Source organism: Carya illinoinensis, chromosome 9 (genome assembly GCF_018687715.1).
Source record: "Carya illinoinensis cultivar Pawnee chromosome 9, C.illinoinensisPawnee_v1, whole genome shotgun sequence".
Lineage (NCBI taxonomy): Eukaryota > Viridiplantae > Streptophyta > Magnoliopsida > Fagales > Juglandaceae > Carya > Carya illinoinensis.
The window spans coordinates 39,661,294-39,674,913 of NC_056760.1; the positions used below are offsets into that span (position 1 = coordinate 39,661,294).

Sequence of the window (13,620 nt, forward strand, 5' to 3'; positions counted from 1 at the left end):
TCAACAAGAACCTTGGGAATTTCTCGTATTGAATTAGAATCCAGAATCCTTCCCCACCCAATGTGATGGTTCTTCCTCTCTCAAGAGCTTTAAACAAGTTTAGTATGACTTTCACCCTCAGAAATCATCCCCATCCAACATCATCTCCATCTACTTCCCCAGTCACCACCTCTCCCAGTGAACGTCCCAACTTCTCTCCACATTCTTGATTCATTCCAATTAACGGCATGCTATGGAACTAGACCCATAATGCTTCTTTATCAAACTTCATCATGCTAGGTGGAAGAAGCCCATCGAAATTAACCATTAATCACAAAAACATAGCTGTCAAAAAGCCAAGGTCTACCTTCTTTCACATGGCTCCAGTTAGCATAGGTTACAAACGTTATTATGAACATGCTCAACCCTACTTCTTGAAATTTGCAGGTTTTCTCAATTGCCAGGTCTACACTTCTACAATAGATGTACTCTCCAGTTCAGTAGCCAAATCTTCCTCCTCGCTCAGCTTCAACTTCTCCCACATCTCATGCAAATTCTCCATTGTAGAAACCACTTTTATTGTCCGCTACCCTCAATGACTATAATCCCAAAAAGCTCACCACCTCTCTTCTCTCAAGAGATAAAAGAGAAGAGACTAAGAAGAAGAAGCCTGAGTTTGTTGATGATTACAGAGCCATTAGTCTATGTAATGTAAGCTATAAGTTGATTTCAAAGGTGCTAGCAAATAGGCTTAAGAATGTTCTACCTCATGTGATTTCCAGTTTACAAAGTGCTTTTGTTCCAGGGAGATTGATAACTTATAATATTTTAATTTCCTATGAACTGGTTTATTTTCTTAGTCAGAAACAGAAGGGGAAAGTGGGGTATACATCTATCAAATTGGACATGAGTAAAACTTATGATAGGGTTGAGTGAGGTTTTCTTGAAAATATCATGTTGAAACTAGGCTTTCATTCAAAATGGGTGGATCTGATTATGCTTTGTGTAAAATCTGTTTCTTTTTCTGTTTTAATTAATGGAGAGCCCCATGGCCCAATTATTACTTCAAGAGGGTTAAGATAGGGTGATCCATTGTCACCCAATCTCTTCTTACTGTGTACAGAAGACTTGATTTCCCTACTGCATTATTCAGAAGGAGCAAGAGTACTCAATGGTATTCATGTCTGCAGAGGAGCCCCTCAAGTAAATCATTTGTTATTTGCATATGATAGCGTTGTTTTTTTAAGAGCAAACAAGGATGATAATGAGCAGCTACAGAAACTGTTGGAGATACATGATGAAGCTTCTGGTCAACAAGTTAATAGAAGGAAAACTTCCATGGTTTTTAGCAGGAATCTTGAACCTGGTCTTCAAGATGAACTCATGTCTCTATTGGGAGTGAATTGCTTCCATCAGTATGAAAAGTAACTGGAGCTACCACCTATGATTGGTCGTAATAAATATAAAGCTTTCTCTGATCTCATACACAAGGTGTGGCTGAAACTTCAAGGATGGAAAGAGAAACTGTTGTCTCCAGGGAGTAGGGAAGTACTGATAGAGGTTGTTGCTATGGTTATTCCTACATATACTATAAGTTGTTTTAAACTTCTTGGAACCTTATGTTAGGAGTTAGAAATGATGGTTGCAAAATTCTTGTGGGGGCAGAAAGAGAAAGAGAATAAGATACAGTGGGTTAGCTGTAAAATAATGTGTGAACCAAAAAGGGAAGGTGGCATGGGTTTCAAAGATCTTAAGAATTTTATTAGGGCTTTATTGGCTAAGTAGGATTGGAGGATTATGTATGATGATACTACTTTGTTGCATAAAGTCTTTAAAGCAAAATACTTCCCTAAAATAGATTTATGTGGTGCAAGTCTAGGCAATTCTCCTTCATATGCTTTGAGAGGTATTTGTGAATCTAGGAAGCTTTTGCAAGAAGGTTGTAGATGGTGAGTGGGGAATGGGAAGTCAATAAGGATCTGGCAAGATTACTGGCTACCTGGGCATAAACCTGTAATTCAGACTACTGTTGGAGATATAAATTAACCAGACTAGTGAAACAATAGTGGATAGTCTCATAGATAGTAGCACAAGGTGGTGGGATGTTCGGAAAGTAACAACTGTTTTCAGCCTGAAACTGCTGCAAAGGTTTTGAAGACCATAATTTCACTTGGAGATCATGAGGATAAGCTAATTTGGGAAAAGGAGAAATATGGTGAATACGGAGTTAAAAGTGCCTATAAACTACTTTGTGATGTGAAGAAGGGTAATCATGAGGGGGAGAGCTCAAGAATTGCAAGTCAAAAATGGGTTTGGAAAGAAATTTGGAAATTGAGAGTTCCCAATAAAGTCAAAGTTTTTTTGTTGGAGAGCATGTAGAAATGGTTTGCCTAATGTGCAGAATATGGTAAGGAAACATGTTTTAGATGATGAGAAATGTGTATTTTGTGGAACTGAGGTGGAGGATTTGGTTCATACCCTTTTCTATTGTCCCTTTGTTGTTGACTGTTGGAACCAAGATGTCCCAACTCTGAAGTCTGCAGGTCGAGTAAATACTTTTACTGATCTAGCTAGCTAGGCTCGTAACAAAGGTGGTATCTCTTATTTGGAAAATTTTTTTCTCATTGCTTGGAGTATAACACATAGAAGGAATAACAAGATTTATGAAGGGAAGGAAATAATACTTGAGCAAGTTGTGGTGCAAGCTCTATCTATGCAAAAAGAGTTTCAAGAGATCAGAAGTTGGACCAAAAAAATTGACTCAAATACATTGTTTTTGGTCTCCCCCTCAAGCAGGTACTCTAAAGCTCAATGTAGACGGTGCCATTTTTTAGGATCAGCATCATGCAGGGGGTTGGGGGGTTCTTCGAGATGATAAGGGGCATGTTATATTAGCAACTAGCAGAAAGGAACATAAGGTTAATGACCCAATTGAGATTGAACTTATTGTAATCTTTCAAGTTATGGGGATCACTAATCTTGTCTTGGAAGTGATTCTTACTTGATGGTGAAAGCTCTCCAATCTACAAAAGGATACTGTTAGCCTGATGAATTGTTTTTCAGAATTGTAATATCCAATATATAGGAAGGTTTGGTAATATAGTTGCTCATAAATTAGCTAGACATGCTATGCATATTTCTAATATTGTTTTTTGGTGGAATTCAGTCCAGATATTATATTGTCAGTTCTTTAGACTGACAAACAAATATAATCTCTTTTATGGTGAATAAAGAGGATGTTTACCAAAATAAAAAGTACTTGGGTAGATAGTCCCGGCCGGCCCATTGATATCTCGTTCCAAGTCAACTAACGTGCAGGTTGATCATGAGTGATAAATCTATAACGCTGGGTTGTAACTAATGTGTTGTCTAACTCTTCTCCACGATTAATATTCAAAATAAGAAAGATGGAGTGGAATGAGTTTGGCTCAATGCTTTTTGGATATAAAGATGGTCGGACTGTACGAAACGAGATTGATTGGTCTGGGTTCATCTGGCTATCCAAACCAAATCTGACCTTAATTTATATTTTTTAAAATTTATTAACTATCATATATAATAAATCATATCGAAAGGGATAGAATTTGACTTATTGAACTTAAATGTGAAAGTTCCCACCCATTTAAAGAACTCTTGAGGCTGTTTGCTCCTGTCACATCCGCATCACGCAGAAAATAAATGAGATAGGGTGTGCTACTCTCACCGCTTGGCTTTGTCAGTAGTTTTATATTTTTTTCTGTTAATTTTTTATATTTATTTTTTAAATATTTTCAAAAAATAAAAAAATTATAATATTATTAAAAAAATATTTTCTTAATCATTAAATAATAATGTAACAGAATGAAAGAAAAGGATGAGAATGCTCAAAGAGCATGGGACATGGAATTCTGAAAAATACTCTGTTATTCTTGTGAATACTGTGCATGATACAAGTACTTATACACATATTGCCTAACAAACTAACCGACTTACATGCTAAAAACAAAAGGCATCTAAATATGAAAATATGTACAAATAATAATGAAAAGAATATTCAACATAATAAAGGAGAAGTGTAGCATAGCTGGTCATCCTTCTTCAGACTTTAGTATTTCTTCTAAACAACATGTAGTTGCTATAGGTGGATGACGACCTGCAGCTTCATTATGTAATAAATAAATAAATAAATAAATTTCAATAATTACTTTCAACAGAAGAGTAACATTTTCCAATAAATTATACCAGCCTTATAGAGCACAATCCAAGTCATCCACGGCATGCAGAAACTTCAAGCTTCAGCTGATCCATAAATAAAAAATATTGAAAAATGAGAAAAGAAGAAGATGGACTTGACAGACTCTTTACCCCCATGTCTCCCATTTTCGCACTGAAAGTATAGCTGAAAATGACAAACTTTAAAGCCTAGAAATATTAAAATTTCATCTTTAGCAACTTTATTAAACCGTTGAGAGAGTCTGTATGTATACAAAGGCCGGAGATTCTTCTTCACACCTCCATGGCAGATAGATCTCTTTTTCCTTGGAAGACTCTGTCGTCCACCGTCGCTGCTGCGCCATTTAATTCAAATTCTTGTTAGAGTCGAAATGGCAGACGGGGTTAAGATACCCTCTTTAGGGCTGGGGACATGGCAGGCTGATCCTGACGTCGTCGGTGAAGCCGTGGCCACTGCCATCAAGGTCGATCAATATCCTCTTCGCTCGTTTCCTTCTTTATTTGTCGCTGTTTTCAGCTAGCTACTAACCAACGCGTTTACTGATGCTGCAGCTTGGATACCGTCATATTGATTGTTCTCACATGTATGGTAACGAGGAGGAGGTAAATGAATAATTCTCTCCTTTTTTTTTTTTTTTTTTAATCGGTGGTAAATGAATAATTCTATTAATATCCCCACACATTATATATCACATCTATTTTTATTTTTATTTTTATAATAAATATATTATGTATAAATAATAAGTAGGAAAATTTAATTAATTTAATAAGAATAAAATAATAATAAAAATAATAATAAATAATAAAAATAATTTCAATATATATAAAATATATGGTGTGAGATAATAAATAGCATCCCTCGGAATAAATATATGCAATATATTTTATTAAAATATTTGCCTTCAGCTATTTGAGCACTCTTAATGATTTGCTTACATTTTCTTAGTAGTACATCATTAAATTTTTTTTTTTAAATTTTAAATCATGATTTTTACCCTCAGCTTACTTATTTTTAATATTATTTAAATATTCTTTTCTAAACATTTTATTAATTTCAAATAATCATTCTAACTACCAATGAATTTGCAATATCTCCCTATCTTTCATTTCTAGTTATGCATCTAGCAAAAGATTGAAGTCAAGACAAATGAATATAAAAAATATTTACATGGTTGAACAGTACCAACTAATGTAGCGGGATTACTGTAGCAAAATAAAAAAATGAAGATAAACTACGTGATCTATTGAAGCTGCTTTCTGAACAAATAATTGATTATTAGTATTGTATTCCAAAGACGAAATTTCTTTACGTTTCTGATGTTGGAGGAGAGAAGCAGATATTCTATTCTAGAGAGAGGAGGAGAGACTATTTTGAAAGTTTCTCTTACTGAATTGCTCTTAATTAGTGGGTTGCTTATGCCAATGCATACATGGGTATTTATAGGTTTGTAGATTCACCTAGCATTTATTCTAACACATTAACTTTCCTAGTACACGAACACCCAAGTACATGAATACTCCAAATATATAAATTACTTCTTTCAAGATGAACCTGCACTCTAGTTCATGAATCTGCCAAAAGACAACTCTTCTTCTAACATTTACTAAATTAAGTTTATTAATCAACATCTGAATACACATGATGCTTTAATTAGATCTTCCTAAAGTGAAAATTCGCATATTCGATCGTTAACCACTCTGTAGTCTGTTCTGCAATTCCACTCCCATTGATGCAAGCTTGTTGAAATGTACGTGATGATCCATTAATTGCATACTGATGCGTATTTCTTGTAGATTGGTTTGGTTCTAAAGAAGCTGTTTGAAGATGGTGTGGTGAAGCGAGAGGAATTGTGGATTACCTCTAAACTCTGGTCAGCTTCATCTAATTAAAATATAAATGCTAAAATTAAAATGATATGCTATATAACTGCGTGCTTTATGCCGTATTAACGCAGTATGAGATGATCCGTAGGTGTACTGATCATGCACCTGAAGATGTTCCAGAGGCATTGGATAGCAGTTTGCGAAACTTTCAGCTTGATTATCTTGACTTGTAACTTGTATGTATCACTGGTTACAACTAGCTTATGCTCGATTTATATCTCTAGAGACTTGTTCAAGAGATCTCCTACTCTTCTCGGAATATTACAGTTTCTTCTAATTAATTCGTAGTATTTTACATCATTTTCTTCTTGAAATTGTTTGATTAGGGACATTATTATATATTCAAGTTGTAACTAAATGAGGTTGCTCATTAATTTTTTTAATTTTTTTTTAAGATACATTGGCCAGTCAAGATGAAGAAGGGTTCACTAGGCTTTGAGCCTGAAAACTTTGTTCAACCAGATATACCTGCCACTTGGAAAGCAATTGAAGCACTCTATGATTCTGGGAAGGCTCGAGCTATTGGTGTCAGCAATTTCTCTTCAAAGAAGCTTGGGCATCTGTTGGATGTAGCACGAGTTCCTCCCGCTGTTAACCAAGTGGAGTGCCACCCTTGCTGGCAGCAGCCAGGATTACATGCTTTTTGTAAATCCAAGTGTGTTCACTTATCTGTTAGTACGCATATTCATATATACGTGTGGGTGGGCGTGCATGTGACTGTTCTGTCTTATATCTGTCTATATTTGAGTTACATTAACTGATGTGATATATTTTAATTAATTGATATATCGGATAATATGACTGAAAATGATAAAATTTAAGATGAATTCTCGAATTTGATGCTAAAACAGAGAAAATTTTTAATGCGGGGATATTCACCATTAGGTTCTCCTCGCACTACATGGCTCAAGAGTGATGTCCTTAAGAATCCAACTCTAGTAATGATTGCAAAGAAATTAGGCAAAAGTCCTTCACAGGTCGCCCTTCGTTGGGGCCTTCAAATGGGTCATAGTGTGCTTCCAAAGAGTACAAATGAAGCAAGGATTAAGGACAACTTCGATGTCTTCGACTGGTTTATACCTGAAGACTGTTGTGAAAAACGATGACAATAAATTGAAAAAAAAAATGGAACGAGAAAAGCAATCACACACGACACAAGATTTACGTGGTTCGGCAAATTGCTTATGTCCACGAGAGCTGCAGAGAATTTTATTATTGAGAAATATCACACTACAATGATGGATCAATCACTGTACGTTCACAGTGTTTCTACAGTACGACCATATGATATAATAATCATATATATAGTCAAACGGCGGAAAAAACCTCAGAGCTGTGTAAAAAGCATGTTCGCTCGAGCGGCGTGTCGAGCACGCGTCGAGCGAACTTCCTTCCCGCATTCGCTCGAGCTCACTGTCGACCTGATATCGAGAGTTCAACTCTGCCTGACTTCGCTCGAGCGGCCAATGCCTCCGCTCGAGCAGTGTGGACTAGACTCCACAGTACTCAACAATTCTCCCACTTGGAGACTGGTACACTCGCTGTATCACCGTCTTCCTCAAACATGATATCCTCCACCTTTACTACTCACTGCCCCTGTCTTCATGCTAGAAGACCAACTGAAGTTGCGCACAACTTCAGTTTCTCAAGTGTAACACCCTTTGTCAACATATCAGCAGGGTTCTTGCTTCCACAAATCTTCTCAAGTACCCACTGTCTGTCATCTAACAATGATCGTATGAAGGGATACCTGATCTGAATGTGCTTGGTCTTGAAATGAAATGCTGGATTCTTGGCAAGGAATATGGCACTCTGACTATCACTGTAGAGAGTGTCTTTCTAATTCTTTTTACCCAATTCCTCCAAGAAGCCCTGTAGCCATATCATCTCCTTTGCAGCCTCTGACATTGCAATATACTCAGCTTCTGTAGTAGACAAAGAAACTGTTTTCTGTAGATTAGAACCACATGACACTGCAGTACCACCAAGTGTATAAACAAAGCCCGTGGTACTCTTTCTGTTATCAATATCTCCAGCCAGATCAGCATCAACATAGCTCTGCACCTCCAAGCTCTCTCCAGAGAAACACAAATAGGTTTCTAAGGAGCCCTTTAGGTACCTCAAAATCCATTTCACTGCTTCTCAATCTTGCTTTCCTGGGTTACTCATGTATCTACTCACAACTTCCACTACATGAGCAATATCCGGTCTTGTGCAAACCATAGCATACATAAGTGAACCAATAGCTGAGGCATAAGGAACCTTACTCATGTAATCTTGTTCCTCCTCTGAATCATGTGACTGATTCTTGCTGAGTCTGAAGTGACTGCCCAAGGGTGTGCCAACTGGTTTGGCCTTGTCCATATTGAACCTGCTGAGTACCTTTTTCACATACTCAGCCTATGAGAGTCTTAATGTACCTTTGACTCTATCTCTGACAATTCTCATGCCAAGAATTTGCTTTGCAGCTCCCAAATCTTTCATTGCAAAGTGCTATGACATTTGCTTCTTTAGATTATTGATCTCATCAATACTAGCCCCTGCAATAAGCATGTCATCCACATACAACAACTAAATAATGTAAGAATTGTCAAAGTGCCTGACATAGCAACAGTGATCTGGTTGACATCTAATGTACCCCGCACTGTGCATGAAGTTATCAAATTTCTTGTACCACTGTCTAGGAGTTTGCTTCAGACCATACAAGCTCTTGCTCAGTTTGCAAACTGAACCTTCCTTTCCTTATACCACATACCCCTCAGGCTGGTGCATGTAGATGTCTTCTTCAAGATCTCCATGAACAAAAGCTGTCTTCACATCTAACTGCTCAAAAAAAGTAAATTTTCAGTAGCAACCATAGATAGTACCATCCTGATGGTTGTGATCTTTACCACAAGAGAAAAGATCTCAGAGTAATCAATACCCTGATTCTGCTGAAAGCCTTTTACAACAAGTCTGGCCTTGTACCTCTTACTGCCATCATACTCAGTTTTCACCCGGTACACCCACTTGTTATGTAATGCCTTCTTCCCTGATGGAAGTTCTGTCAAATCCCATGTCTGATTTCCTAACAATGAATCCATCTCATCTTTCATGACCAGCTCCCACTTGCTAGAATTTTCATCTTGTAAGGTTTCTTCGTAACTCTGCGGTTCTCCACCATCTATCAATAGAATGTAATTCAAAGTAGGTGAGAAACGCTGTGGAGGACGTATAGTCCTAACTGACCTGCGAACTGCAACTGTAGGAGTGGACTGTTCTAAAACTGCCTGCGGAATAATAGGAATGGGTGCACTGGACCCACTCTCCCTGTCACTCACATCTCTACACGGCACTGTAACATCTGGTAGGTCATCCAATCTTACAAACTTGAACTCCTGAGAAGCTAATACAGAATTTGTACTAGACTTATCCTTGTACATAATTTTCTTATTGAAAATCACATTTCTGCTTCTTATGATCTTCTGACTCTGATCATCCCAGAAACAATAGCCAAATGCCTCGTCTCCATAGCCATTGAAATAACATTTCTTTGACTTAGCCTCAAGTTTACTACGAGCATCAGAATCAATAAGCACATAAGAAAGACAACCAAAAGTTTTAAGGTGAGAAAATTTGACCTCTTTCCCGCTCCAAACCTCCTCAGGCAGTCCACAATCCAGTGCAACTGATGGCCCTCTGTTTATCAAGTAAACGGCAGTGCTGATTGCATCTGCCCAGAAAGTGGGTGGTAGTCCAGCGTGCAACCTCATGCTTCTAGCACGCTCATTAATGGTTCTGTTCATACGCTTAGTAACTCCATTTTACTGTGGTGTCCCAGGAATGGTCTTCTCCATTCTGATACCTAAAGCTGCACAATACTCCCTGAACCCACCATCGACATACTCACCACCATTGTCAAATCTCAAACATTTTAGTTTCAAGCATGTCTCTGTCTCAACCATGACTTTCCAAATTTTGAACACATTAAATACATCAGATTTATGCTTCAAAAAATAAACCCATACCTTCCTACTATGGTCATCAATGAACGTGACATAGTAGCAAGAATCTCTAAGAGATGCCACTGGGGAAGGACCCCACACATCTGTGTGCACAAGATCCAGTCATCCTGTCTTAGGTGTCCTGCCACTTTTCAAGAAGCTGACCTTCTTTTGTTTCCCTATGACACAACTTTCACACATATTGAGATCAACTGACTTTAGTTATGGTAGCTTGCCCCTAGACAGAAATTCTTTTATACCCTTCTGACTCATATGGCCAAGCCTGCAATGCCACAAATCTGTTATGCTCTCTGCAACGGTAGTAGCAATAGTGTCAATCAAACTAGTAGTCATATATAGTGTACCAGTTTTCTTACCCCAAGCTAGTACCAATGCCCCTTTTGTGACCTTTCAGGTGCTATCTGAGAACACCACTGAATGACTACACTCATCGAGCTGCCCAACAGAAATGAGGTTCTTCTTCAACTCAAGAATGTGTCTGACCTTTTGCAAGATCCATTTGTTCTTACCAGGGAGTACAATATCAATATCTCTCATCCCCACTACATTCAAAGCCTCTCCATCAGCCAAATACACCTTTCCAAAATCACCTACAACATAGTTCTGCATTAGCTCCCGGTAGGAAGATGTATGGAATGAAGCCCTTGAATCCAGTATCCAGTCATCAACTGGACTATGAACTGCAAGCAATAGTACATCATGTACTTCTTTAGTTACCACATTAGCACTATCATTCTCGGTCTTCTTAGGGTTTTTGTAGTTCTTCTTTATGTGGCCGGCTTTGCCACAATTCCAGCAAGTTTCCTGCGAACCAGACCTCGACTTGCTCTTGCTCCTATACTTTGATTTTGATCTTCCTCTGTTTGAGTTCCTGTCTTGTGATCTCCCTCGAGAATCAACATTTAGAGCTGAACTCAAACCCGAGGTCTCGCCTGAATCTTTCCTGCGCACCTCCTCAGCCAAAATCAAATCACGAATATCATCATATTTCAATTTAGATTTACCAGCAGAATTACTGACAACTATTCTCATGGCTTCCCAACTATTTGGCAGTGAAGCCAATAGTATCAGTGCATGTATCTCATCATTAAATTCAATTTCAACAGACGACAATTGATTTGTGATAGTATTAAAATCATTCAGATTGTGTAACAGACGTACCATCTGTCATCTTCAAATTGAATAACTTTTTCATTAAATGTACCTTGTTATTCGCTGACGGCTTTTCATACATACCTGACAAAGTCGTCATGAGATCTGCAGTTGTCTTCTCCTTGATGACGTTGTGTGCAACGAATCTCGACAGGGTTAATCGAATAACCCCCAGAAGCTGTCGATCCAACAGGCTCCGATCAGTATCATCTATTTTTTCCGGTTGCTTTCCCAATAGTGGAAGATGAAGTTTCTTCCCATAGAGGTAGTCTTCTATTTGCATCCTCCAGTATCCAAAATCTGTGCCATCAAACTTCTCGATCTCCGATGCCTTTAATTCATCTCCAGCCATCGTTTTTTCTCAGACCCGAACCTTGGCTCTTGATACCAATTGTTGTGAAAAATGATGACAATAAATTGAAAAAAAAAATGGAACGAGAAAAATAATCACACACGACACAAGATTTACGTGGTTCGACAAATTGCCTACGTCCATGGGAGCTGCAGAGGATTTTATTATTGAGGAATATTACATTACAATGATGGATTAATCATTGTACGTCCACAGTGTTTCTACAGTACGGCCATATGATATAATAATCATATATATAGTCAAACGGCGAAAAACACCCTAGAGCTGTGTGAAAAGCATGTTCGCTAGAGCGGCGTGTTGAGCGCGCATCGAGCGAACTTCCTTCCTGCATCCGTTTGAACTCACTGTCGAGCTGACATCGAGCGTTCAACTTTGCCTGACTTCGCTCGAGCGACCAATGCCTCCACTCGAGCGGTGTGAACCAGACTCCACAGTACTCAACAAAGACTTGATCGCCAAATTCTCTGAAGTAGAGCAGACAAGTAATCAATTAAACATCATCTTTGTAAATTATACTTTCTGAGTTACTTCACTTCTTGTTTTGCTACGCCAATTAAAACATAGTTACAAAAATTATTATAATATGCCAAATTTTCCACTATGATGCTTTTCCTGGATCTCATTGACGGATTATGGATGAGGACGAATGATTATAATACTGTTCCTTGTGTGTCATAAATCTCTTATTCTTATGTCTTGCAAGCAAGACTGTTTACAGGGGAAATCTTCTTTGTTCATGAGACTTTTGGTGCGTACAGGACTGTACATGAATTATGGGATGGTGAAATGTGAGCAGGGAGATGACTTCCTAGCTGTGTTTGTGGATTGAGATGTTAAGGAACGAACATGACCTCCTCCAATGATCTTGTATTCCTTGTTAAAATATATTATACTATTATCAAAATATGATTTCATAAAAATGGAATGTAAAAAATTTAATTTAATTTCTCCGCTGAGCTGAGAAATATTTTTCAATTAAACTTCTATCTAAGTACAACCTTAGGGTTTGGCATTTTGTATTCAGTGACTCTTTAATAGATATGATTGAATTAAGCTTCAATTTATATTTATTGATATCCTAATTATTCTTTATACTGATCTGATCTCATTTTATTAGATGTTTTAGTAATAAAGATAAAAACTAATAGTTATTATTGGTGAAATATATAGCAATAAAATAAAAATTACAATTAAATTGAAATTGATATAAAACTAGTTTGAATTGAGGCATGGAATTTTTTTTTTAAGGAGATTCAAGTCTTATGCGATATATAAAATTTCAAATGAAACGGTATAGCAGACCTCATTTTGATTTGTCTCATCTAGAATACAACAACCCAGTTGATCATCCTCTCACTATAATAAAAATTCATTTTTGGGATTTGAATTTGGTGCGTTAAGTAATAACATTTAGCGGAACATTAACTTACCATTCGAACAACATAGAATAACGTTCGAACATCAAAATTAATTAATGTTGGAACAGATATTGTATACGATTGAATGAGAAATTGTTGGGTTAAGTCAATAAATTTAGCGAGACATTTACATACCTCTCGAACATATAATTATATCATTCAAATGAATACGTTAATCAATGTTCGAGCGTAAAATAAAGAGTTTGAATGAAGATTTATTGCAAAAATATCTAGAGATAATGAAGAAACGTTTGAATGTGGTATATTCTGTTCAAATGGTTACATAATTTTTACAATTATTGATGGCAACAAAATATCTTACTTAATTATGAATAAATATTTAATTTATTCAAAAATTATTAATTAAATAATAAGAATAATAGAAATCAATAAATAATTTAGAAAAGACAAAAACGATTTAATTCATAATTAAATTAAATTTACAAAACATCAAATATTGTCCATACCAAAAACAAAAAAAAAATGTAAATAAAAGATACAAACTACTAAGATTTTAAGTCTATGCACAGATCCTCTACTATAGGTAGGTGTGTCTCTAACTGTGTCAATCGAGTACTGCACAGACATGGCACACATC

At 36.9% G+C, this 13,620-nt stretch overlaps 1 pseudogene; it reads left to right on the forward strand.

The window, feature by feature from the left end:
- Positions 1 to 4,351: 4,351 nt before the first annotated feature.
- Positions 4,352 to 12,396, forward strand: LOC122277342 (annotated as a pseudogene).
- The last annotated feature ends 1,224 nt before the right edge of the window (positions 12,397 to 13,620 follow it).